Source organism: Colobus angolensis, unplaced genomic scaffold, assembly GCF_000951035.1.
Source record: "Colobus angolensis palliatus isolate OR3802 unplaced genomic scaffold, Cang.pa_1.0 Scaffold355, whole genome shotgun sequence".
Lineage (NCBI taxonomy): Eukaryota > Metazoa > Chordata > Mammalia > Primates > Cercopithecidae > Colobus > Colobus angolensis.
The window spans coordinates 757,398-782,718 of NW_012116877.1; the positions used below are offsets into that span (position 1 = coordinate 757,398).

The following is a 25,321-nucleotide window of genomic DNA, read 5'->3' on the forward strand; positions in this document are numbered from 1 at the left end:
AGGATGGTCTCGATCTCCTGACCTCGTGATCCGCCCGTCTCGGCCTCCCAAAGTGCTGGGATTACAGGCTTGAGCCACCGCGCCCGGCCAGTGTTGTTTCTTAAATGCCTATTCTGTGCCAGATGTTTTATCTGCAGTCCTGGGCAATTTGGCGGGAGGTGGATTATTCCCTCCCCTTTACATATGAAGAAACTAAGACTTAGGAAGGGCCAGTGAGTTTTCCAAGCTATCCCAGCCAGGTGGCATTTCAGCACATTCTTCTTGACTCTAAGGCCCCCCTCTTCATTGTTCCCCCGAAGTTGGAGCTTAGATGCTCAAACCAGGGGATTCCCAGGGGAGTTGGGTCTTCCCTGCGTTGAGACCCTGTAGCCATGAGATGGCACCAGCGGACAGCCAGCCCTGCTCTGTCACACAGCCAGGGAGGGGTGAGGGCAAGGCTGGTCTGCCCACAGCAGGAGGCCTCCCCTCGGGGCTGGCACTGAGCAGCCTCCTGACTGGGTTTCCAGTCTCATTTCCTCTTGACCCACTCCCCAACCTTCCTTCCACTCACCCTCCCCAGATGAGCTCAAGCTCTCATTCTCAGGTCCTCACCCTGGTCAGTGTGGTCACAGGAGCCACTGGGGACATAGCAGGGACAACAGGGTCAGCACCAAGCCCTATCTGTCTGAGGTAGAGGCCCTGGCCCCAGGCATCCACCACCCATCTCCACCCCAGGTACACCTTTGGCAAAACATGGCAGCCCCTCACCTCACAGCAGGGACAGCCTCTTCCAGTTTCCTTTTTCCAGTTGAGGCAACAACCATGGGGTCAGGTCTAGAGCAGGAGCAATTCACTATGGACATAGGAAGAAATGACAAGGGGCCCAGCCCTTCAGGCTGCTTAGATCCTATGGTCTCAGGATAAACTTTACATGACCCCAGAGCCTCCCCCATCCCCTGAGGCCTTCATATCTAGCTGGGATGAGGGGATCTGTTGGCCAAAGGCAGGAGCTGGAAGCCTGAGTCATTGTCTGCCAGCCAGCTGAGGCAGGAACCAGCTCAGACCAAGCTGGACGTGGAAGAGGCTTCCTAACCTTGGCCTGCCTGCCTGCTGGGAAATAAAGGCCTGGAAATCCCCTTGCTGGGCCCCTGACCAGTGAGTTAGCAGCAAGGGCACAGGATGCCAAGGGTCAAGAGTTAGCTTCCTTCCCCTAAGGAGTCAGACAGGCTGGGATCGACCACCAACTTGCTGTGTGACCTAGGGTAAGCCACCTATCCTCTCTGAGCCTGGGTAAACAGGGCTACTTATGGTGCCTACCTACCATGCAGAGTCACTATACCCTCTGTGCCCCAGTCATCAACACAATCTTGACTCTGGACAGCCTCTAGCCTGCGGCAGGGTTGCCCTGGAGCCCACCTGAGGCCAGCTTGAGGCCAGGTTCCTAATGTAAGTGCCTCTCTGGCACGCAGAAGACAGAGGGCCAGAAGCAGAGTCCTCTCACTTGGAGGAGTTCTGGTCCTACCTGTGGCATCTGGCTGGCTACAGAATGACAAACCTGGCAGAAGGGAACATGGAAGGCAGGGGCTCTGATTTCTCTTCTCCTTTCCTACTTCCCCTTCTCACCTCCGGCTCAACAGGAATTAAATCTAAAACTGAAACAGCCATTTTCAGTGAAAAGAAGAGGAAGCTGCAGCTTTGGGGAATTTGGGGGTTGGAGCTGCTTCCTTTGGTTTCTCTCCAGCCTCTTCAAGCTTAGCAAAGATGGAACTTACATCTCCCAAGACTCCACTATGTATGAGGGGCCCCAGCTGCCCAAGAGTGCACCCAGAAGCCCCACCACAACCTGGACACATGTATTAATTGAGCACTGATGATGAACCAAGCATTGTGCAAAATGCTTAATGTGCCTTGTCTCATTCACTCTTCAAAACTACTGTTTCCACTTTACAAATGAGGTGACTGAGGCACCGCAAAGTCAGCAAGAGGTTCTTTCTTGGGAATGTGAATGAAGAGGGTTAGAGACCACGCGGCCCCAGTGGGCACAAGGCTGAGAGGTCAAGGGCAGCCCTGAGACTGAGGAACTGTGGATAGCACAGAGGCCCAGGAAGCAGCTGTGACAGGGCAGCCCCCAGTGAGCAGAGGGACGGCCTGTGGTGCCCAGTCCTTATAAGTCCACGCTTATAGGGCCACCTCACCTTCTACCCAGTGCTCCAGGAGATCCCCAGGGCCTCCTAAAAAACTCTTCCCTGGAGATAGTGGGAGAGGCTCTCTGTGCCTTGCTTGGACCACCAGGCCGTCCCATTTGTTTGTCTCCTTGTGGGAGAGGCTACTTGGTTCTCCCTTCAAGAAGGAACCTGCTGCTTAGCTGCAAGTAACACAGTTGGCTGATGGCCTCAGTTAGTGCCTTAAGGATCTGCCCATCCTCCCAGTTAACCAGGCTTCAGTCTGTGGGGGAACAGACGGCCCAGGTCCAGCTGCCTGGCTAGCCTAGCAGTCATTGTTCAGCCCCTCTGTAGCTTCTTCCCACTCAGTTTCCAGATCCCCTCTTATGATGATGACCCTGCCCTCTGATTTTCCTTTGGGGGATCCCCCTTATCCCATCTAGAGTCTTGGGGATCTGGGAGTGATGGGTCTGTGATTGAAGCCTGCCAATTAGAGAAGAGTGGGCCCCTCAGGCCTGTAACTGGCTTGGGGTGGAGGAGTGATCGTCATTGCATGCCTCAGAGTCAATTCTGGTGCTTTTACTGGAGCATCGGGAAGGAGACAGGTCTTCCACAGCATTTGCAAAGCTAGTAGAAAGTGAGGCAGGAGCTGCTGGAGCCAAGTGAACTAAGTTCCAGGCACTGTCCTGGGCGATGGAGATACTGCCACCAGGGAGAAGACTGTCCACATAGAAAGCCAAGGAATGGCAGAGGTGATAGACAGGGATGCATCGTTTCCTGAGAACAGCATTGAGTGCCTGGTTTCAGCTGTGCCTGAGGTTTTACCTTTGGTGTCATGAGCTGATAAACTCCCTCTTTGCCTCAATCCATTTAACCTAGGATTCTGTCACATGAAACTAGGAGTCCTGCCTGTGGATCTGCACCTTGTGCCCAGGAAGAGAGGCGACATTTCCCTACGGGAAAACTGAGGCCAGAGAGGTTAGGAACTTGCCCAAAGTGCACTATAAACCCACCATGGCATCCTGTTTCTCAGGAAGAGTGGCCTAAGAAAGGACAAAGAAATGGAGGTCAGGGGTCAGGGCAGAGAAGACCAGCCAAAGGGGCAGTGTCAGACTCCCTCCCTTTCCTTCTCTAACTGTGCTAGGAACTGGGGACAAGGTTTGCTTTGCCTCTGGGGCCTCAGAGACGAGTACAGGCTTTGGCTCCCAAGAGGCACTGGGAAATGTTGGATGATTGGATCCAGTCTATAAAGATGAGCCCCGGGGCTCTGTCCTTGGTGCTGCCTGGTTCCATTTTTTTTTTTTTTTTTTTTAAATCTTTGCCTTGGCTGATGTGGAGATTTGTCAAGCAGAATGAAGGTAATGGGTTCAGGAGTAGCACCTCTGAGACTGCTTGGGTCCCCCAGTCCCCACCTCAGGAAAGGCAGGCCACCAACCCTGCCAAGTGGTTATTGTGGGTTATGATCCTGCCCATTTCCCAGGCAGACCCTGAGGCCTGAAGGCAGGCAGTTTTGTCCACAACTCGTACAGGTAAGGTTTGGGTGTGGAGGGGGAGCATCAGGGAACTCCTCCCCTCCCGTGAAAGGCAACCCCTGCCTTGATTCCTGCTCTGATCGTCCCTAGCTCTTCCTAGGGCCTGAGCCCACCTGGCAGAGATAAGACATCCAGCTGGACCGAGGGGTCAATGACAGGCCTCTGAGTTCCAAACAGTCAAGGCTAGGGAGGCCTTAAGGTCACCTGACCCAGAGGTCTCCCCACCATCCCCTCAGAGAAGGGGGCTCTCTGAAGCCTTCCTGATTGGGCTTATTTGGCCCCTGCCTGCATACTTCCCATTACAGGGAGCTCACTCCTCTCCTAGGCCACTGCATTCCACCTTGAGAAAGCTCACTGGGAGATATGCTTTGTCACACCAAGCCCCGAGATCTGTCCCTAGTGACTGGTCTCCCACACCGGTCCAGCTTGCCCCTGGGGCCATAGAGCTTGGCTGCCCCAGGACACCCTGCAGAGATTGTCCCAAGACCATCCATCTATTGGTCTTCATTCTCACCAGGCAATTTCAGGCACATGTCCAGGCCCCAGGAGACCTAGTGGTGGATCCTCAAGGATGAGGCTGTGGTCTGTGACTGTTTTCAAACCTGAAGACAAAACCCTTTGCTACCCTCTGTCCTGTTTCATTGCCTGCCTGGGGCCTGTAAAGGGGGCATGGTCTCTTCTTTTGGGAGGAGGAAACTAAGGCCCCCAACAGCTTAGTTACTTGCCAGGGCCACCAATCTGTCAGTGATCTTCCAATCAGCTGAACTGCCTGCCGCCAAACCCCAAATCTTCACCCTCAAACTGGCCCATTTCTGGCCAGTCCAGTGTGGGAAGAAGAGGGCTTTGTGGGTGTCTGAGGGGTGGCCTGGGAGGAAGAGATCAAAGTCAGGGGCAACTACCTCATTCAAAGTGCAATGTAGGAGGTCAGCAGGCGACAGATGGCTCCTGCTGTGGAGTGTGCATGAAGAACACAGGACAGGCTGGGTGCGGTGGCTCACACCTGGAATCTAAGCACTTTGGGAGGCCAAGGCGGGAGGATCACTTAAGCCCAGAAGTTTGAGACCAGGCTGGGCAACATAGAGAAAGCCTGTCTCTACCAAAAAATGCTTAAAGATTAACTGGGTGTGTTGGTGTGTGCCTGTAACCCCAGCTACTTGGGAGGCTGAGGTGGGAAAATCGCTTGAGCCTGGGAGGTCGAGGCTGCAGTGAGCTATGATCACACCACTGCATTCCAGCCTGGACTACAGAGCAAGCCCCTGTCTCAAACAAGGGACACAGGACAGACCCCCTCAGGTGGTCACTTAAATGACACCTTCTCCATGGGACCTTCTCCTACCACTCTAAGCTAAAATTATAATCTCCTACCCAGCACATGCACACGTGTGATTCCTATGCCCCTTCTCTGCTATATTTTTCTCCTTAGCATGTAAAATCTTTTAATACACTATTCTACTTATTTATTGGTTATTGTCTCTCTCTCCTGACTGGAACATAAACTCCACCAGGGCAGGGGTTTTCATGTTTTTTTCACTGCTGCATGTACTTAGGACAGTGTCTGGCATATAGTAGGTGCTCAATAAATATTTATTGAATGAATGAACAAATAAATTCCAGAGGTGGTTCAATTATGTCTACACAGAGAGGACTGGCTGCACGGGGGACTTTGCTTGAGGCTGTTCATACAGCAAGCTGTAGTTCGTACTTAAGAGTATGTGTTTATTGGGGATTGGGAGCAGATAGAGATTAAATGTGAGCACCAAAGGCCTTTAAGCCAGCCCTGGGGCTGCTTCTGCCTGGCTGTGTGTGTGAGATTTGGGCTGTGAACAGTCCCAGCTGAGAGGGGTGAATAGGACTTGGCCTGGCAGGGCTGGGCAGCCTGCATCTCCCTTCTGCCCGGACTGAGGTTTTCTCTGGCACTCTCACCTCCCTGCACAGGATCACTCCCTCTGCTCTGGGGCCCCGGCCCAGAATCTTTCTGGCTTCTTTCCCTTCCCTTGCCAGCCTAGGCCTCCCTCCCAGGACCCAGGATTCCCATGAACACAACCAATCAATTCGTGTCCTTCATTCATGGTGCCACCAGACTGCTCCATCCTGCACTGTGGGGCTGAGTAGAGCTGGAGGACGTGACTCAGTTGAGTGCCTAAAGCCCTGCAGACCCTGTCACTGCCCCACTTGGCTGGGTCCCTAAACTTCTCTCTGTCCTGGGGCATCCTCTCTCCTCTCTCTTCTAAGCCTTGGCCCCATCTTTCTTGTCAGTCCCATACCCTCAACCCTACCAGCCCTCAACTCCTCCTTCAGAGCAGACAGGCTTTCAGAGGGGCTGCCTTCAGTTTTCCACTGCCCAAATAAACCCCATGTCTGCACCTTCTCTCCTCACCCCTCCACAGCCCCACAGGACCCCAGGTACGCCTCCTGCCCCCTCTTCAGCACCCTCCCCGTGCTGCCTCTGCTCGTTCCTTTCCCTCAGCCCAAACACTCTCCACTCCCAAGTCTCTCTCTCTCTCATCTGAGCAAAATGTCTTCCTTGACCTCTCGTGCCTCTCCGTCTGTTCCTCTTCCTCCCTGCACAATCAAGCTTCTGGAAGAGTCACCCACAAGCCCTGCCTCTACTTCCTCCCTGTACCCATTTCTCACCCCCTTACAGTCAGGCCCAGGGTAGAGCTAGGAGCCTTTGGGCCCAGCTCCAGGAAGAGCAGTGGGTACTCTGTCTTCTGGGTGAGGTTGGCAAGATGGAACCAAGGAGCCATCGTCTGCCTGAGCTCCATCCACAAGGAAATCTCCGAAGTGATCTTGACAACACAGGCCTTGGGGAGAAAACAGGCCACTAAGGATGACTGGGCTTGACATCTCTGAGCACCACTCAGGGCTGGTGCAGGGCTTGGGGAGGAGAGCCACCTCTCTGGCCTCCAGGAAAGGGCCTGGACTCTGCCTGGAAGGTGGGCAGGGATCAGGGCCGGCAGGGGCACCTCCAGGACGTCTGTTTAGCAGGGGATTAGGGAGGTGACGGGTTGGGATGATACCTTTGCATGGCTCATGACACTGGTTTGAGAAAACATCAATGGTTTCTGTCACAGAATAGGAGGGGTCGTTGCTTATGGAGCAGGTGAGGGTGGGGGTACACGGCTCCCCAGATTACTCCCTAGCACTGCCCCTGGGGACACAAAATGTGAGGATTCCCTCCTGGAACAGGTATGTCCTCAGAGCTCCCCAGAAAACTCAGAGTTCTTCAAGCCCCAGACCATGGAATTAGATCCAAATGCTCAATCCCAGCATTTGTACCCCTCTGTCACCCATCACTGTTCCCTCTGCAAAGCTTGGGTACCCAACAGATGTGGGGGTTCCCGTCCTGACTCCACAGCTTATGAGCTGTGATTTTACCTCTCTGAGCCTCAGAGTCCTTAATTTTAAATACTGTCAACAGTCACAGCATCACTGGGGGCTCAAATGAAATAGTGGATCTAGATCACCTAGCCCAATATCTGGTGCACAGTAAGTATTTGCTCAGTGGGGCTTCTATTATCGCCCATAATTTTATCATAGATCAGCCAAACTCATGAGAAATGACCTCCCTCGCAAGCCTTGCTCCCTTTCTTTCTCCCTCCCTCCCTCCTCTATTCATTCATTCATTCGCCATGCATTTACAAGGAGTCTCACAATGTGCAGGCACTTCTCTGGGCTCTGTCCTTTGAGGAGCCCCTGTTAGTGGAAAAGACAGATGAAGATGTACACCCATGGGTCTCCGGGAAGACAAAGGAGGTCTCCAACCCTGTCTGTGGTATCAAGGAAGGCTCCCTGGAGGAGATAATTCTTTGGTGCAGTGTGGAAAGGAAAAGGCAGGTGCTGTATGCAGAGAGACCTGCTGGAGATGTGGGACCTCAGACTACCTGCACGTGTTTGTGTTTGCAAATGCTGAGGGGCCCTGCAGGAGGTAAGACCGTGAGGTCATTAGGTCCAGGCCCAACAGGTCTCAAAATGACAGGCTACACATGTGGCCTCTGCATTGAGGGTGCCAGCTGAAGAAAGTCCTCATTGGGAGACCCCTTTCTAAAGCAGGGCAGAGGCATGATCAAATTTGAGACTTAGAAGGTCCCTCGGGCTGCTAGTTGGACGATGAATTGGTTGTGGTTGGATTCAGAGAAAATAGAGCCTAAAATGGGATGGTGGCCATAGAATGGGGAGCTTCAGGGACCAGCCTGTGGTAGACTCACTCCAAGGATCTCAAATGATAGGCTCACAGCAGTCTTCCCTGCCCCCTAACAAACCCTTACAGCCAGAGTACTGGAAAGACAGATGTCCCACACCAGTCCTCAGGTCACAGGTGGAAAACTGAGGTCCAGAGCAGGCAAGAGGATGCTGTAGCCCTGCATGGAGCTTGTGGGGAGCCACTTATCTCTGTGTCCTGTCACCAAGCCTGCTGCTCCAGCCTGGCTCTCCTCTCCAGGGGCAGCAAAGGCATGGCTTTGATAGTGGGAGACTTGGAGGAGTAAAAGGATGAATTGCTCCAGACCCATGCAGGCCCTCCTCCATCAGACAGACTGGGGAGGGAAGCCCTTAGAGCTTCCAGAGTTCTCTCTTCTCCTTTGCACCCATTTTGCGGTGAAGGAAACTGAGACCAAGAGAGGAGAGACATTCGGTTCCTGGGATAGCACAACCATCTGGACATGCGATGTCAGCTGCAGGAGACAGAATACCTGGCCCCGAGTCCTGGCCTTGCCCCTGGGCACCTGGATTCACAGTTCCCGAGGACACTCAGCTGGTGAGGGGTGGAGCTCTAATGGCACCAGTGTCTGGCTTCTGCCTGGCCCTCGTGCCCAGCACCATTCCCAGGAGTCACTTCCTTTCCATCCTAGCCTGTGTCTGTAAGCCATGGCTGAGCAGGATAGAACAGGAAGGAACTGTGTGCCATCTGCTCCAGATCACTGTGGATGTGGGCTGGTCCCTTCTTGGATGGAAGAGCCTGGGCCCCACTCTGCCCAAGGGAGCCAGATGTCCTCAGCACAGCTCAGCTAGTCTGTGCCCCCACTGGCTCTTCCAGGGTGGGCTTGGGTGGTGAAGCCCAACTCTGGTTCTTGGAGTTTACAGACTTGACCTGGCACCCTGAGTGTCCGGTCTATGCTTGACCTGGACTGTACTAGGGCATGAGGATGGGCTGAGGGAGCGGATGAGCTGATATAGCAGACACAGTTACCAGCCATTTAGAGTAGTCAGTACCAAGTGCCTGCTGTCCTCTAATCCCACCTGGAGAGACCAGCAGGGCAGGACTTGCAATTTCTCTGGTGGAAAAACTGAAGTCCCACTTTATGTCAATCACCAAGCCCTGTTTGTGCTCCATTTTCACATCTCAGACTCCTCTTCTCTTACCCCATGGCCCCTACTCTGACCTAGACCACAGCCTCCTCATGCTTTCTGGTTTTCCATCTCCAGGGCCAGTCCAGCCCCTTTCTGTGGCCAGATGGACCCTTGCTCAGCAAAAGTCTGACTTCACTGTTTCTCTTTCTACGCCCTCTCTATATCTTCCCAGTGCCTGAGGATAAAGGCAAATCCAGTTCCTGTTGACCTCTCCACTCTCAGCTCCCACTCCTGCCCCTTGCACGCGATCTGCTGGGCTCTGATTTACTTTCAGTTCCTGCTCTTCTTTTCCCCCTCGTCAGTGCTATTTCCACCACTGGATTTCTCTCTCCCCACATCTGTGGCTGGTCAACTCCCATTGTAAACTCAGGGACAGGGGATGCCCAGGTCCTGCCCACAGGCGCTCAGTGGGGACAAGGGACATCTAACTGATGATCCATAACCCGAAGTCCCAGAGTCAGTGCCCCAGAGTCCTGCCAGAACACAGGCGGTGAGGGATGGTTCCACAGGAGAGAAAGCTTGGTGAGGAGGTGACAGTGAAATGGTCAAGTGTATGTGGAGGTAAAAGGCAGAGTCCGTGAGAGGCCTGTTGAAGGATGGTGAACAGAGCTGGAGCTGCTCTGCATGTGCTTGAAAAGAGGCCCAAACTAATAATGATGAAAATACGATTGTTGAAGACTTAGTGCGTGCCAGATGTGCATTGCCTCATTTAGTCCTCATAAGGACCCCGCAAGGTGGGACTGGTTATGATCTTCATTTTATACTTCTGGTGGGGAAACCGAGGCACAAAATTTAGCTCAAGGTAGCACTGGGAGAAAGAATGATTCCTGGGCTATTCTGAACCGAGGCAGCCTGGTTCTAGAATGCATATTCTTAGCTCCTACAATAGAGCAGGGCTGGGCTAGGAAGGATTTCAGGTGGCAGGGAAATCCAGCCCCTCTACTGCTCTGACCCAACCTGCCTGGGGCCCAGACTGCCCTGGCCTCACCCTTCCATCAGTCACAGGGCCTCATAAATGCTGCGTCCTCTAGGAAATCTTCAGGGATCAAATAGAAGGATTCCCTCTACTTCTTCCAGGGCGCTAACAGGAAGCCTAAGGTAAGGGACACCCTTCTAAGCAGAACTTCCCAACCCTGGCTGCCCATCAGATTCCTGGACTCTTTCTGGGCAGAAATGTTTGCCTGTCCAGCATCTCTTTCTATTGGGAGCCTCTCGCCCCATTCAGTGGAGATTTTCTTCATTCAAGGTGGTAACCAGACCCAGGATCCATCCAGACCCTTCGCCAGTGATTGGTTCAGGGGCAACCAATTAGAGTTTGCCCCAGGAATTTTTGTGGAATCAGCATGAAAGGTTCTCACTCTTTTTCTCCTGGATTATTAGCTGTGCAGACCATGAAAGCCTGGTGCTTCTGGAAAGAACTTGAGTGAGAATGTAGGAACCTGGTGGAAAGTCAGGAGAGAGCTGTTCATGGCATCCTTGTAAGTGCTGGATCTAGCCATGTCAGATCTAGGTCTACCTTGGACTTTTTATTTATATAAACTGATACACCTTTTCTTGCCCAAGCTAGTTGCATTTGTCTCTTGCAACCAAAATAACCCTGACCACCCTTACGCCAAAAGCACAGGCAAGAACAATAACAGCAAATTAAGTAAGTTGAAATTTATCAAAATTTAAAACTATTGTACATCAAAAGACATTATCAACAGAGTTGGAAGGCAACCCACAGAATGGGAGCAAATATTTGCAAACTATATGTCTGATAAGGTATTAATATCTAGAAAGTATGAAGAACTCCTACAAACTAAACAACAAAAGAAACAACCCAATTCAAAAATCAGCAAAGGACTTAGATGTTTTTCCAAAGAAGATATACTAATGGCCAATAAGCACATGAAAAGATGCTCAACATTACTAATCAATAGAGAATGCAAATTAAAACCATGAGATACGACTTCACACCCATTAGGATGGCTGTTACTAAAAAAAAAAAAAAAAAAAAAGACCAACCTAGGAAATAAGAAGTGTTGGTGAGGATGTGGAGAAACTGGAAACCTTTGCATTACTGGTGGAATGTAAAATGATGTGGCCTCTGTGAAAAATATTTTGGCTGTTTATCCAAAAATAAGCATAAAATTACCATATAATCCAGCATTTCTACTCCTAGAATTCCAACCAAAAGAATTGAAGGCAAGGACTCAAACAGAAGTTTATATATAAATGTTCATAGCCGCATTATACACAATAGCCCAAAGGTAGAAACAAGCTAAACATCTGTAGATGGATGAATAGATAAATAAAATCTGATATATATATATACAATAGATTATTATTCAGCCTTAAAAAATGAAATTCTGATACATACTACAACATGGATGAAACTTGAAAACTTTATTCCAAGTACAATAAGTCAGTCAAAAAGGGACAAATGCTGTATGATTCCACTTGTATAAGGTACCTAGAAGAGTCAAATTCATTGAGACAGAAAGTAGAGTGGGGGTTGCCAGGGTTTGAGAGGGTGGGAGAATGGGGAGTTATTATTTAATGGGCATAGAGTTTCAGTGGATAACTTTAAAAAGTCCTGGAGGGCTGGGCACAGTGGCTCATGTCTGTAATCCCAGCACTTTGGGAGGCTGAGGCAGGCAGGCAGATTACATGAGGTCAGAAGTTTGAGACCAGCCTGACCAACATGGTGAAACTCAGTCTCTACTAAAAATACAAAAACTAGTTGTCCATGGTGGTGTGTGCCTGTAATCCCAGCTGAGGCAGAAGAATCACTTGAACCTGGGAGGCAGAGGTTGCAGTGAGCCAAGATTGCGCCACTGCACTCCAGCTTGGGTGACTGAACAAGACTCCATCTCAAATAAATAAATAAATAAATAAATAGTCCTGGAGATGGATGGTGATGATGTGATGGTTGCCCAACATTGTGCGTATACTTAATACCAGTGAATTAATTGTACAATCAGAAAGGATTAAAATCATAAATTTTGTTATGTATATTTTATCATAATAAAAGACAAACAAAATAACAATAAACAAACAAACAAAACTTGGCCTTGACCAGCACATCTACTGTACTGGGAGATAATTCTCCCAGGGCCAATCAGATTTCTGCATGTTTTGTGAGCAGAGACAGACTACCTTTGTTCCAGAGGATCTTTTCAAGGATATTTGTAGAGCAGACAGCCTTGGAAGATAAAGATAAAAATAGTATCGCTTTCTGGAGCCAAAACCAGGTTTATTGACTGTCTGGTGGGCAGGCTTGCTGCCCCTTATGAAAGACGCGGATTGCCTAAGCTCCACGTTCCTTACCTTGTCATGCAAGCCATTGCATGTGCAGGTATTACCTGGACCCCTTTGCATTGTCCTGCAGGAATTGGGGAACAAGTGCAAATGCTGATATTTGGGCTACTTCTGTTGTTGTGTGGAAGAAAGTTCTTTATCTTTAACCAGAAGTCTTGTGTCTTCTGCCAGCATCTATGAAACTATAGCAGGCCAACTCATTGGCTTGGAAGTGTGGTCAAATCACAGGCCCTTCCCACTTTCTTCATACTTTTTGCATCGGAATATCAGGTGGGAGAAAAAAAAAATCTGTATTTCTGGTCATGCCTGTAATCCCAGCACTTTGGGAGGCCAAGGTGGGCGGATCACTTGAGGTCAGGAGTTTGAGACTGGCCTGGCCAACATGGTGAAACTCTGTCTCTACCAAAAATACAAAAATTAGTCAGGTGTGGTGGTGCATGTCTGTAATCCCAGCTACTTGGGAGGCTGAGGCAGGAGAATCGCTTGAACCTGGGAGGCAGAGGTTGCAGTGAGCTGAGATTGTGCCACTGCACTCCAGCCTGGGTGACAGAGTGAAACTGTGTCTCAAAAACAATTCTGTATTTCTGACATTATGATGCAGTGGGCCAACTTGGGTTTATAGGAATCTTGCCCTAGACCTAAACCCCTGAAGAGTTGGTTTCCTCCTTTTGGAGGCTGCTTCTCCCTTTTCACTCCAGCTGCCAGGACACTCACAGTGAAGTTTCCCTGTTCACCTACCTGAGGACCAACATTCATCTCAACCTTCTATGTAATTTCTATATTCCTGCTCCTGGATTTAAAACAATTAAGATGTAATTCACATACCATAAAATTCAGCCTTTCAAAGTGGACAATTCAGAGGTTTTTAGCATATTCACAAGATTCTGCAACCATCATCACTATCTAATTTCAGAATATTTTAATAATCATAGAAAGAAATCCTGTACCCAATAACAGTTACTCCCCATTCCTTTTTTCCCCATCCCCCTGGAAGCTATGAATCTCCTTTTTATATTTATGAATTTGCCTGTTCTGGACATTTTATGTAAATTGAATCATACAATGTGCACCATTTGGTGTCTGACTTTTGCTTAGTGTGTCTTCAAGGTTCATCCATGTTGTAGTATAAATAAAAACTTCATTTTTATGGCTGAATAATATTCCATTGTATGGTTAGACCACATAATTGTTTATCTGTTCATCCATGCTGGCATTCTGGGTTATTCCCACTTTTTGGCTATTATGAATAATTCTGTTATAAACATTTATGTAGAAGATTTTGTGTTTTAAATTTTCTTATGTATACACCTTGGAACCAGGGGGTCATATGGTAACTCTGTGTTTAACCTTTTGAGGTGCTAACTGCATTCCAAAATGGCTATATACTTTTTCATTCTCGCTAGCAATGTATGAGACTTCCAATTTCTTCATAGCCTCAGCAACACTTGTTATTGTCTGTCTTTTTCATTGTAGCCATTTTAGTGGGTGTAAAGTGGTATTATATTGTGGTCTTGATTTGCGTTTCCCTAATTGTTCCTTTTCTTATGTTGTCATTCATATTTTACCATTTCATGGTATGCTCTGAAGCCTGACATCTTGTGGAACAAGTACCCCATGGAGTGGGAGAGTCATGAGTTTCAGGGACAGATAGTCCCAGGTTTGAACCCCTTTGCATCTACTAGTTATGTGACCTTGAGCAAGTTATTTAACCCTCTGAGTCTCAGTTTCCTCACTTATTCTATGTGAGTTATAGTATTAACCGCTCTTGGTGTTGCTGTTATTATAAGATAAATCTATGATAAAGCCCCTGAGTGGGCCTGGCACAAAACAAGTCCTCCATGAATCTCACCAATGAATCCAAGAGTCAGAAGGGGAGATTTACTGCCTGGGAGGAGACCTAGGCTGGGGACTGTTTAGCTTTTAATCTATCATCTGCTTTACTACAGCAACTTTTTACAACAGAGGCATTTCTGTGCCAAACATTAGCCTCTCTGTGCCTCTGTTTCCGCTCCATGCTATGGAGGTGCGTCCTCCTCGGGAGCATGGTGGGCCGCAATGTGAAGGCATGAGGAATGAGACTGCACCTGCTGTCAAGTACTGGTGAATCTGCAGGATAGGTTCTGGCACTTCCAAGTCTGTCTCTTGCCTCAACCATCAGATTAGCCACTGCCTGAGGCAATTTCTTCACCCCTCAGACAATGGGCTCTCCTTCTCCTGTGCAGATCTGTCCCCTCGTGCCTCTGTCCCTCAATAGAAGGGACAGGACACTCAGGAACTGTGGGCTGATTTGAAAGGCTGGTTCCTATCCCTCTGGTATGACAGAAACAAGGTTATCCCTCACTCTGTGTTGAGATCTGCCTCCTGGTACCATAGGACAGCCCCAACTCCGTCCCAGGCAAGCAAAACCGGAACTGCTCTGGGAGTCAGGATGCCAGGCTCTGTCTCACCTACTGCAGAGTTCATCTTCCTGGAGCTCAGTACCCAGCCCAGCCCCTGAGTTCCTAAGGAGCGAGTTGGACCCACTAGCCCCTGGGTCCCTGGCATCCACACAGAGCTGGGCACAGAAGCCACTGACCGAGCCTACACCATCTCTATAGACCAATGACTGCATCTTGTGCAGACCCTGCCCTCCCATGGAACTATTAATGACAGGGCCAGCCCTGGGACAGGGGAAGCAGCAAGATATCACCCCATGCCGGGGCATTGGCCCTAACTAGACAAGCCAACAGTCAGAGAGGGAGAGTCAGAGCCTGGGTTGCCAGATCCCCACCCCAGCCTGAAATAGAAACCCATTTCAGAGACAAATGGGGAAATGGTCCCAAGGCAGGAGGGGGCAGGGTGGGCTGTTGCACCCAGCTTCCTGAGAATCTCGACGGGCCCCGGGAGTGCTGTAATGGGCACCTGTTGCCAGGCTCTGCCGACTCACTCTAACGCTAAGGAACCAGGAAAGCTAGGTTCAGAGCTCTGGGTGTGGACACTGACAAATTACAGTCCCAGCTCCCACATTGGACAGGATCCTTTAATTTCTCTGAGCCTCAGCTTCCTCCGCTGTAAAATAGGAATAACAATAATCCTGACTGCTTTCTTTTTCTTTTATTTCTTTCTTTCATTTTTTTTTTGGAGACAGAGTCTTGCTCTTGTCGCCCAGGCTGGAGTACAGTGGCACGATCTCAGCTCGCTGCAACCTCCACCTCCCGGCTTCAAGTGATTCTCCTGCCTCAGCCTCCTGATGATTTCATTTTTGTGTAAAACACTTAACACATTGTAGTTGCTCAGTCAATGACAGATCTTGTTGTTATTACCTAACTTTCTCTTTCAGCTCAATTTTGATGGAATGATTTATTCATCTGTTATTTCATTTACTTATTCATTCAGCCAAACAGCCAACACACACCTGCTAGTTAAGCCACAACAGTTAATAAAGTTTTCGGAGTTAGGTAAGAATTGAAACCCTAGCGCTGCTGCTAGTTGGCTGGATAACTCTGGGAGAGCCACTTCCCTTCAATAAGCCTCCATTTCCTTGCCTGTAAAATGGGAACAATAAATACCATTTCTGTAGGGCATTGGGATGTTATAAAGAGTCAGTGGCACTCAAGGCGAGCAGTTTGAGACCAGCCTGGGCAACACAGCAAAATCCCATCTCTACAAAATATTTTTAAAAATTAGCTGAGCATTGTGACACATGCCTGTAGTCCCAGCAACTTTTAGGTTGAGGCAGGAGGATTGCTTAAGCCCAGGAGTTCAAGGTTACAGAAAGCAATGACGGTGCCACTGTACTCCAACCTGGGTGACAGAGCAAGACCCTATCTTTAAAAAAATAAAAATTCCAAAATAAAAAGGGTCAGTGGGACAGTGGTGTGAAAACAGCCAGTGCATAGCCACCGATGGAAAAACAGGTGGCAAGTGGGCTGTACAGAGAAACCAGGCAAGCTTCTGGCAGAACAGGCCATGCTGGGAGCTACTGGTAGTAGGGCCTCCAGAGACAGCCACAGGATAAGGCAAGGGCAGGAGAGAAGAGTCGGCAGGCTCAGAAACAATTGCCAGGTTTCCGGACCATGGCCCCCTCCCTTTCTGATAAACTGACAAACAGGGAGGAAATGCAAAAAAAGGTTGAAAGAGTTTTAGAAGAGTCCCAGCCACACAGACAGTCGAGGGCAGTGTGGAGTTCCCCCCACCCAGCCAGTCATACACACACACACATACACTGGAAGCTGAACGTTCTCACTCTCGCATACACACCCAGGGGCTTGGCACACACACAGTTGCACCTTCTGGGGCACAACACTTTATGTTTGCAAAGGGCCTTCTTATATTTCATCTCATTGATACTGAGGGGTGGAGAGGTTCCCTGAATCTGACCCATTCTAGAGCTGGCAAGAGATGAGAGTCCCAAATATCTTCAAGATTTGGGACTGAACGCATGGGCTGGGCTGCCTGTTTTCTCTGTGTGGGTGTCAGCAGAGCTGAATGGCAATAGAAACTCCGGAAAAGTTTTAACCCAGCTCTCCCAGATAGGGCCTTTCACCCTTAACAGGTCACACCTGGACTCAGGGACTCATTTTTTTTTCCAAACCACTCTCGTGGGGCCAGCTCCAGGCTGTCTTAAGATTTAGCTGGAATGGCAGAGGTGAGAGGCTTCCCAAGGGTCTCCTCTGTGGACAATTATTCGGTCACTAATCCTTCCTACTCACTCCCTCAACCAAAGTTCCTGGGGAGTTCTGGGGGCAGGGCCCAGCCTCCTCTGTGAGGGCTGCTCTCCAGCATACTACACTTAGCAGTGTTCACATAGCGAGAGACCACTGTTGCCCCCATTTTAGAGAGTAAGAAATTGAGGCCCAGAGAGGAAAAGTGTCCTTGCCAGCCATCTGGACTCATACCCAGACCTTTGTGGCTCTGAGTCCTGCCTGAGCTATTCCACTTCTTCAGCAAGGCACAGCCCAGCACCAATGTGTCCATCTCCTCCCCGCCCCCGCTGACCCCATCCTGCGTGCCTCAGCCCTCCATGCTATGCAGTCTGCAGGCTCCAGGCATAGTCAGGCAGAGGAAGGAGGAGGACCCCAGTGTCTGCCCCACTGCCGCTCTTGCCTGTGATGAACCTCGGTGGCTGCAAGTGGACTGCGTGTACTCAGGAAGATGCTAGGGGAGCTGAGGGGCGTAAGCCCTTCCAGGCAAGGACCCAGAAAACTCACCCAGGAGTTAGCGAGTGCCCCGCTTGCAGTCCGTGAAGTGCTGGAGCAAATTCCCACTCGTGGAGCAGCCCCTGCTATCAGTCAGTTCTATGCCTGTCGTGTGCAATGTCTGGCAGAAGTCTGGAGAGGCAGCAGATGAGGAAACCGAGAGACTTGGGGAGAGGAAGTAACTTGCCACAGCACAGAGCTGGCAAGCAGCAGGGCCAGGACTCGAATCCTGAGAACCCTGAAGCTCAAGTCCTTAACACCAATGCTGACTCATCCTCTACCCAGCTGCCCGCAAGTCACTTTCTTCACCCTCTGTTTGCTCACCCAAACAAGCAGCATCACCAATTTAGCCCAAGTGACTGTTGGGAGGATGGAGTGAGATAACATTTCAGGACAAGGGCCTGGCACAGGGAAGGCACGCATTGGGTGGCTGTTTTTTCTCCTCCTCTCCATTCTCACCCCAGCCCTCTCCTGGCTTCTCTGGAGTCTGGAGATGGCCCTGCTTCTGCTCATTGCTGCCGCAGGAAACCATTAACCTGGTTTTCTCAGCAGTGCCTGGAAGGTCCATTAAGAGAGGCTGAGACCCCAAGATTAATGGCTGTGTTATCTGTGGCTCCAACCCTGTGGGCCCAGACAACTTCCACCCAGGGATGAGGATGGCACCGATGATGGAGGGTGATCCTGGGGGAAAGGCTGACCCCAGGCGACCCTCCCCTCCCCAGCGCCAATCCATCCTTGAGCTTGAGCTTTATGAGGAGAAGGCAGCCAGGGCGGCTCTACCTGGGCCAATGGTGGGCCCTCCCTGTCTGTAAGATGACTCATTCTCCCGCTTCCTCCGCCTCCTTTTCTTTGTTACAGGTACTTATTGGGCATCTACTCTGTTCAGGTAGTGTTCAAGGCACTTGAGGTCAAAAAACAAAGTCCCACCCTTGAGACACCTGTAGTCTAGCAGGGGAGATTAGTTTCTTTTGGTTAATGAGTAAATATATAGCAGGCCGGATAGCGATAAGAGCGGCGGTAGAGAAACATAAAGGAAGGTAAGTGGCAGAGAGCTAGGGGGCTGCAGCCTCGGACAGGTGGACAGGCCCCATCTGGATTTGCCAGATCACCCTCTCCCGGCCACCTAGCCTGGAGGAGACCCTTCCCCAGGCCCCAAGTCCCCACTCTGTGCCAGACCCTGCCTTGGTGGATCTCAGCAGCAGGCCAGTGCCAAGGCTGAGACTCCCTGGGCACAGGCAGCAACTCAGGGCCACCAGGGCTTTGACAGGGAGCGTCCTGAGCTGGTATCCCACTCCCAGCCCTGGGGAAGCTCTCTGCTTCCTCTGTGGTCCAGAAAGGGAGCACATTCCTCAACCAATCCCCAATCCCAATATCCCAGTAGAGAGGGCACTGGACCCAGAGAGGGTCAGGGCTTGCCTGGGTCACACAGCAAGACAGAGCTCCCCCTCCTGCCCTCTGTTGGCATGTCCACAAAGGTAGCTTCAGGGGTGAGCCTCCCAGCACAGTGCTGGCCTGTGAGGGGCTGGCTGTGCTCCCCGTCAGCTCCTGGTAAAGGAGTATGAGGTGTTTCTGTGGCAGGCCTATCTGGTAGTGTCAGCCTGCCCCACCCTCTAGGCTCTGACAGCCAAATTCTCCTACCCTAAGCCCCAGGAAGCTGAAAGCATTTTCCTTGCAACCCCAGCTCATGAGAGTTTTGGTCAACCCTGCCACAGCTTGCTGTGTGACCTCAGGCAGTCCCATCCCTCTCTGGCCTCAGTTCCCTCATCTGCCAAATAGAGGAAGTGAATGCACTTACATCTCAGGAGTGTCACGAAGAATGAGCAAGACACTGACAGGAAGGCAGCTTGCAAATTTTTAGACACTATCCAGATGACAGGCAAGCAGAAAACTCTCAAAACCAGCCCCTCATCCTATGGGGCCCTGAGGTAGCCCCAGAGCAGGTCCTTGATCCTTGATGGGAAATAAGCACAAATTCCACCAAAGCCACCTCTGCTCCCAGCCAGCTGACAGGAAGGGCCCCTCTTCTGTCCTTGTGGTGAGAAAGTATGGGGGGAGAGATGGGAAAGGGACAAGGCTGGGAGGCCTGGGAGAGCTTGTTCCGGGAGGCAGAGGCATAGCCCTGAGGTAGCCTTGAGAGCCACCAACCTCAGTCAGGCCCCGAGGCTGGGGGAGGATGTGAATGCTGGATGCACAGTGTCCACCTGGGGGCTTGTCAGCCATATGTGCCTGTGCTGGAAGATGCACATGCATTCACAAGGCACAGGTGTTTGAAATTGTGCCCAAGTGTGTATGTGTGTGTGTTTCTGTGAGTGGCTCTGGAGTGTGTACACCTGTTCACATACATGTTTGCCCAGGCCCGGGCCTCTGCATGTGCTCCACACACATGATGCTCCTGGGGAGCCCCACAAACCCCTAGTCCACAGGCCTTGTTTTCCCAGGCTCTGAAATCCTTACCATAATCCCAAACTGTCCCAGATGCCACGGGAGATTTGTGCAGTTCCCAAGCTCTGGATTTTCCCCAGGAATAAAAGCAGTTACATAAGATGAGAAGCCTTAGGGGATAACTTTCAGGCGCACGCTCTCCCAGCTCAGCCCAGGGTGTAGGCTCCTCACGTGGAGGGGAGGAGTGCCCAAGGTTGAAGCCCCTCAGACCCTATGTTGCCTGTGGGCACTGACCCCTCCACAGTACTCAGTCACCAGCAGGAAGCCCCTGGGTCCTTTACAATAAATCGGGTGCTTTACAGTTTACACCCCACATGCCCTTGCTGGGTGATGCTCACCACTAGCTGGCCAGGCTGACCTTGGTGTCCTACCCCCCGAGGCCCTGCCCCCAGGCAGCCACTGCTAGCTCAGTCCTAGGGTCTTCCTTCCTGGCCCTGGGCTGGGCTCGCAGTTCAGTACTGGCTACTCCCTTGGGTGGGTCTCACCCCTTCCTGAACCTTGTTTTCCCAGCTGTGGAATGGAGCTGTTCCGATCCACATGAGTCAAGGGCTGAGAAGGGTCTCTGTAGCCTGTAATGAGGCCCCTGGCAGGCAGGAATGGTCTCGTGCACATCCCTGGCCACCGCCCACTGGCCCCTTGCTACTCCCAGGAGTCAGGAGGGAAAACACTACCTTCAGCCCTCTTGACTGAAACAGGAGGCTGCCTGGCCCCAGTCTGTGGGAGGAGATGTGGTCCCTCTGGGATTCAGATCAGATCCTAAAGAGAGTTGGCCCACTTCAAGCTTGCAGGAAGCATGGTTGGTGGTCTCCTTGGACAGAAGGAGACTGGACATCTTTTTTTTTTTTCCCAGACAGGGTCTCACTCTGTCACGCAGACTGGAGTGCAGTGGTGCAAACACACAGCTCACTGCAGCCTTGACCTCCTGGGCACAAATGATCCTCCTCAGCCTCCCGAGTAGTTGGCACTACAGGCGTAAGCTACTACGCCTGGCTAATTTTTTTTTGTAGAGACAAGGCCTTTCTAGTTTGCACAGGCTGGTATCGAACTCCTAGTCTCAATCAATCCTCCTGCTTCAGCCTCCCAAAGTTTTAGGATTACAAACGTGAGCCACCGTGTCTGGCCAGAGCTAGGCCCTCTTGCTGAGCTGCAGAGGTTTTCCCTCTCTGCAACCTGACCCCCTCATTCTGTCCAGTCTGGGGTCTGCTGTTTGCCATCCATTATAGGAAAGCACAGAGAGACCACAGAGACCTGACGGAGTTGTAAGGAGCACGTGCCTGTGGATGCAGTTCTGCACTGGTGCATGCACAGCACACCCAGACCCGGACACAGCTCCACATAACTCCTGCAGGTTCACACATGCATATGCACATGTGCCCTGGCTCCTGCCACACTTGGGGACATACCACCCACAGTAGGCACTCAGGCACCCTCACATGCATGCACCCACTTCTGCTCAGCATACACAGGGCTCTAGCTTAGCTCAGCAGCAAGTTGCATGTGAAGAGCTTTCAGAACCAGGAAAGAGATAGCAAAGGAAGGGCTGAGTCCTTGGATGCCCAAGCCCTTCCTTTGCCCCTCCCAGAGAAGCTAACAGGTTTCCCCAAGAACACAGATGGTTTGTGTGGCTCACCCTCTTCAGCCATCCCACATAAGTCCTGGTCAGAATACTCAAAGAAAGTAGGCAAACGTTTCTATGGGAAGATTGTCCCCAACTTGCCCAGTCAGCCACTAGTCCTGCTTGTCGCCGGCTCAAGGCAACATTTCAAGCTAATCACTGAATTTTGGAGCTCTCCACCTCCCAGCCTATGCTGAGTTCAGACATGGCTGTGCATCAATGATGCTGCTCCTGCTGGCTCCGCAGGAGTCTTTTCTACAACCTGAGGTCTCTCAGACAGAACGAGCTTTGCCTTTGAGGTCTCTTCAGCCCCATCTCTTGTTCTTTCTCTCCTTCCTCTTGATGGCCTTTCAAGGTGCCCAGTGACTCCACAATTCCCTCATCCTGAGGGGTGCCTACAATCCAAGATCCGAACATGTCTGTGCTCTAGGGCCACCCTCCCCTGGGAGCCGTGAGGTACTCCCAGCACCTCTGCTGCTCTGATGAGGAGGGGCCTCTAGGTTCACTGTCATCCACCCCAGAGAGCATATGGTTATTTTGCCAGGCACCTGCCTCCACTCCAGGCTGGCTTAGGCAGGGAAGAGAGCTTTTCTGGGGCTTCTCATATGATTCGGCTGAAATAACCTCTTCCTTGGGAGTTTATAAGTTTACAAGAGTCAGACTGCCAAAGCCAGGGCCAGAATCCTCCAACATTGGAGCCAGAATCGGGGAATGTTACAGCTTTAGAGTGTAGAAAGTTGGAGTTTGAATTGTAGACTTCTAGAATGTTTGAGTAATTATAGACTCTTAGGGCTAGGACTGTGGAATTATAAACAATTATAGCCAGAATTGGGGATTAAAGGAAATCAGGGCCAGAAGTGACAAGAGCATCACTCGGTCCCACCTCCCTGACAGCTGAGAAGAGAGCTGACCTTATCACTCAGCAAGTAAGGGCTGGGCCAGGCCTCCTTCTCCCTGGGAGGGCTCTGTCCAGACCTTCCAGAGAAGGTCTCAGGGCCTCTGGGGCAGCAGTACTCCCTGCTAGGGGACAGTGGGGACAGTGGCTTGCCTCTGCCCCTGCCCGAGCTTGCACTGGTCCATCATGGCACCCCATCACCATGAGATATATTTAGGTGCCCTCCCTAGATATTTCCACAGCTCCCAACACTGCCTTTTTTGTCCCCTTGTCCTCCAAGGCCTCCAGGCAACTCCTCTAAACTGACCCAATGAAGTCAACAGGAATAGGGGCACTTGCTCTGCCAATGCAAACATTTTAGCCCCCAAAACAAGGCTCAGCCTTGCTGGGAGGAGGGCCTCCTGGTCCATTTCTGCCTGCAGCTCAATGCTGACGTCACAGCCTCCCTTTCAGCTCTCAGGGCCTCTCTTGGTCCAGGGACCAAACATTCCTGATCCTGTACTGGACTTTCCTCATTCCAGGCAGAGGGCACCCCAGGCCCCTCCTCCTGCCAGTTTCCAAACCCACACATACACAGGGCCAGCATTTTTCGGTCCCTCCAGGATTTTTCAGGACTGAGAAGCTTCCATCCCAGCCCATGGCTGCCCCTGCCTTTCTCCCCCAACGTCTCTCCCACGCTCCATCCCAGGCTTTGACAGAGACCTGCATGGTCCCCTCCCAGACTGCATCTTCCCAGGAATCAGATGGTCACTGAGAATTCAACAAGGATTCGATCTGGAAATGGGAAAGGATCCCCTAGACATACTCAAATAAGGACTCTCAGATTTCCAGCCACATAGCTTATTGGAATCATTGGCTCTGTGAAAACTGAGAGTTCCTAGGGTGGTCAGGGACCCAGTTGTGTGGGGGTCACCATTACTATCATCATAGTTTTGCCACCAGCTGTTAGGATTTCTATGTATCAGAGATTGTGCCAGCCACTTAATATCCAGGCACTCAATCAGTCCTAAAAATAACCTATGAGGCAAATACATCCACATCTACATTTTACAAAGGAAGAAACTGAGACGCAGTGAGGTTTTGCCCAAAGTTCTGCAGATAAAGTACCAGAGCCCTTTTGCAAGCCTCTCTAATAGTTCTGCATTTGCTTAAAACAAATTTGAACCAAGCTTGGATGACACAACCACCTAGCTGTGTCAGAAGGCGGCCTGCTGGGGAACCCCTTTCTTCGTGGTCCCCAGGGTCCTGCAACCTCTTCCTGCCCAGGCAGTGGAGAAGAGGCAAGAACTTCATTGATGGTCAGGGTTCCTCCTCATAAGCCCAGCTCTCTTGCCCCTGCACTAGAAGTGACCAAGACAACCCCACCGCCCCACCCTGCAGCACACACCACATACCTGACATCACAGCCTCACTCCGGCTGAGTCCAAGTCCTTGCATCTCAGTTTGGGAGACAGGCAGGGGATTCCCACCACAAGATAAACCCAGCTTACCTCCAAGACTTGAGCCAACTCATTGGATGGTAATTTATCAGAACATTATTTTTACATTAAAACAAATGCAGAAATATTTTAGAAGAATGCAAAATACACAGGAATTTTGGAAGATAAAAAAATGAGATTTCGGAGCAGCTTCTCTTGTGTGTGCATGTGTTTGTGTGTGTCAGAGGGTGAGCCTGGGACCTGTCATACTTTCTACACCCAGATCCGGGTGAACTTTCACTCTCCCAAGCCCTCCAGGGCACTGGGTGGAAAAGGCAGAGCCACCACAGAAGACATTCTGTCAGTGTCACCCCTGCACAAATGTACCCCACCTTCCATCACCCAGCTCAGCACACCACAGGGGCCATGGATGTGCCACACAAAACACACACCTCACAATTCACACAGCACACACCCAGTGCACCATCCTGCCAGGGCTCCCGCCACACAGTGTACATGCGCCGTGGACCCCTGTGTTACCCCAGCACAGTCACTCAGAGCTATAGAGAGTTGCAGTGCACACTTCTCGCAGGCGGACACACACCACGATCCATGGGTCACACCTTGCACATACCGCACACTAACCTCATACAACCCATTAACCCATTGCTCACAGTAATTTTTTTTTTTTTCCAGATGGAGTCTTGCTCTGTCGCCCAGGCCAGAGTGCAGATCGCGCTCACAGTAATCATTTACACATTGCCCACACTACACACACATGCAGGGATTCACCCCCGGCACCCGCCCTGACCGGCCGCGACCCTTGAGTGTGCAGGCCTGTCCTGTATCCCCGCGCCTCGGCAACCCTTGCTCCTCTGTCCCCGCCTGCGCACGTCCTTACCTGCGAAGCGCAGCACCAGCCGGTCCGGCCCAGATGTCACTTGCCCAGGCGCTGCTGGGAGGCAAACCTGCCAAACGAAGGGTAGACATGTAGATGGCGGCAGCAGCTCCGGCTCCAGCGTCTCTGGGACCCAGCGGAGCAAGAGCAAAGCGGCAGGGAGGGGCTGTGGCCATGCGGCCTCGGCACCCCGCGTTGAAGTCCCGCCCAGCCCGGATGGGACTTGGCGGCCCGCCCTCGTGGGATGAGGGGGAGGTGATGTCTGGAAGAGGCTTCAGGGCTCTGGGGACCGCTCCTGGGCTGTGACCTGGGACCGGTGGACTCCAATCCAAAATCCTTCACGACTTTACCCTCCCTGGCCTCAGTTTCCCTCTTTGTATTGGTTTGTGTGTGTAGGGGGTGGGTATCAAATGGTGATTTCTCCCATCTTTCCAGCTCTGACATTCTGCAGTTCTGGGATAGTGGGGAGGAGGGAGGAATAATTTTAATTATTATTTCCTTGAGCACCTACTATGTGCCAAGCATGGTGCTAAGGTGTTTTAATGCATACC

At 51.1% G+C, this 25,321-nt stretch overlaps 1 protein-coding gene across 6 annotated transcripts in view; it reads right to left on the reverse strand.

Moving 5' to 3' along the window:
* The window catches only part of P2RY6 (pyrimidinergic receptor P2Y, G-protein coupled, 6), a 34,199-nt gene extending 9,279 nt beyond the window's left edge, over window positions 1-24,920 (reverse strand). Inside the window, exons 1-2 of one of the 6 annotated variants that reach the window (XM_011953035.1) lie at window positions 24,774-24,920; window positions 17,515-17,634 (exon numbers count right to left, since the gene is read on the reverse strand). The gene's annotated coding sequence lies outside the window, so the exon portion shown is untranslated. Of the gene's footprint in view, window positions 1-591; window positions 617-17,514; window positions 17,833-23,944; window positions 24,185-24,773 lie in introns of those variants that run through there. The other 5 variants (XM_011953036.1, XM_011953038.1, XM_011953039.1 and 2 more) reach the window with 5 other exon arrangements.
* Between the last annotated feature and the right edge of the window lie 401 nt (window positions 24,921-25,321).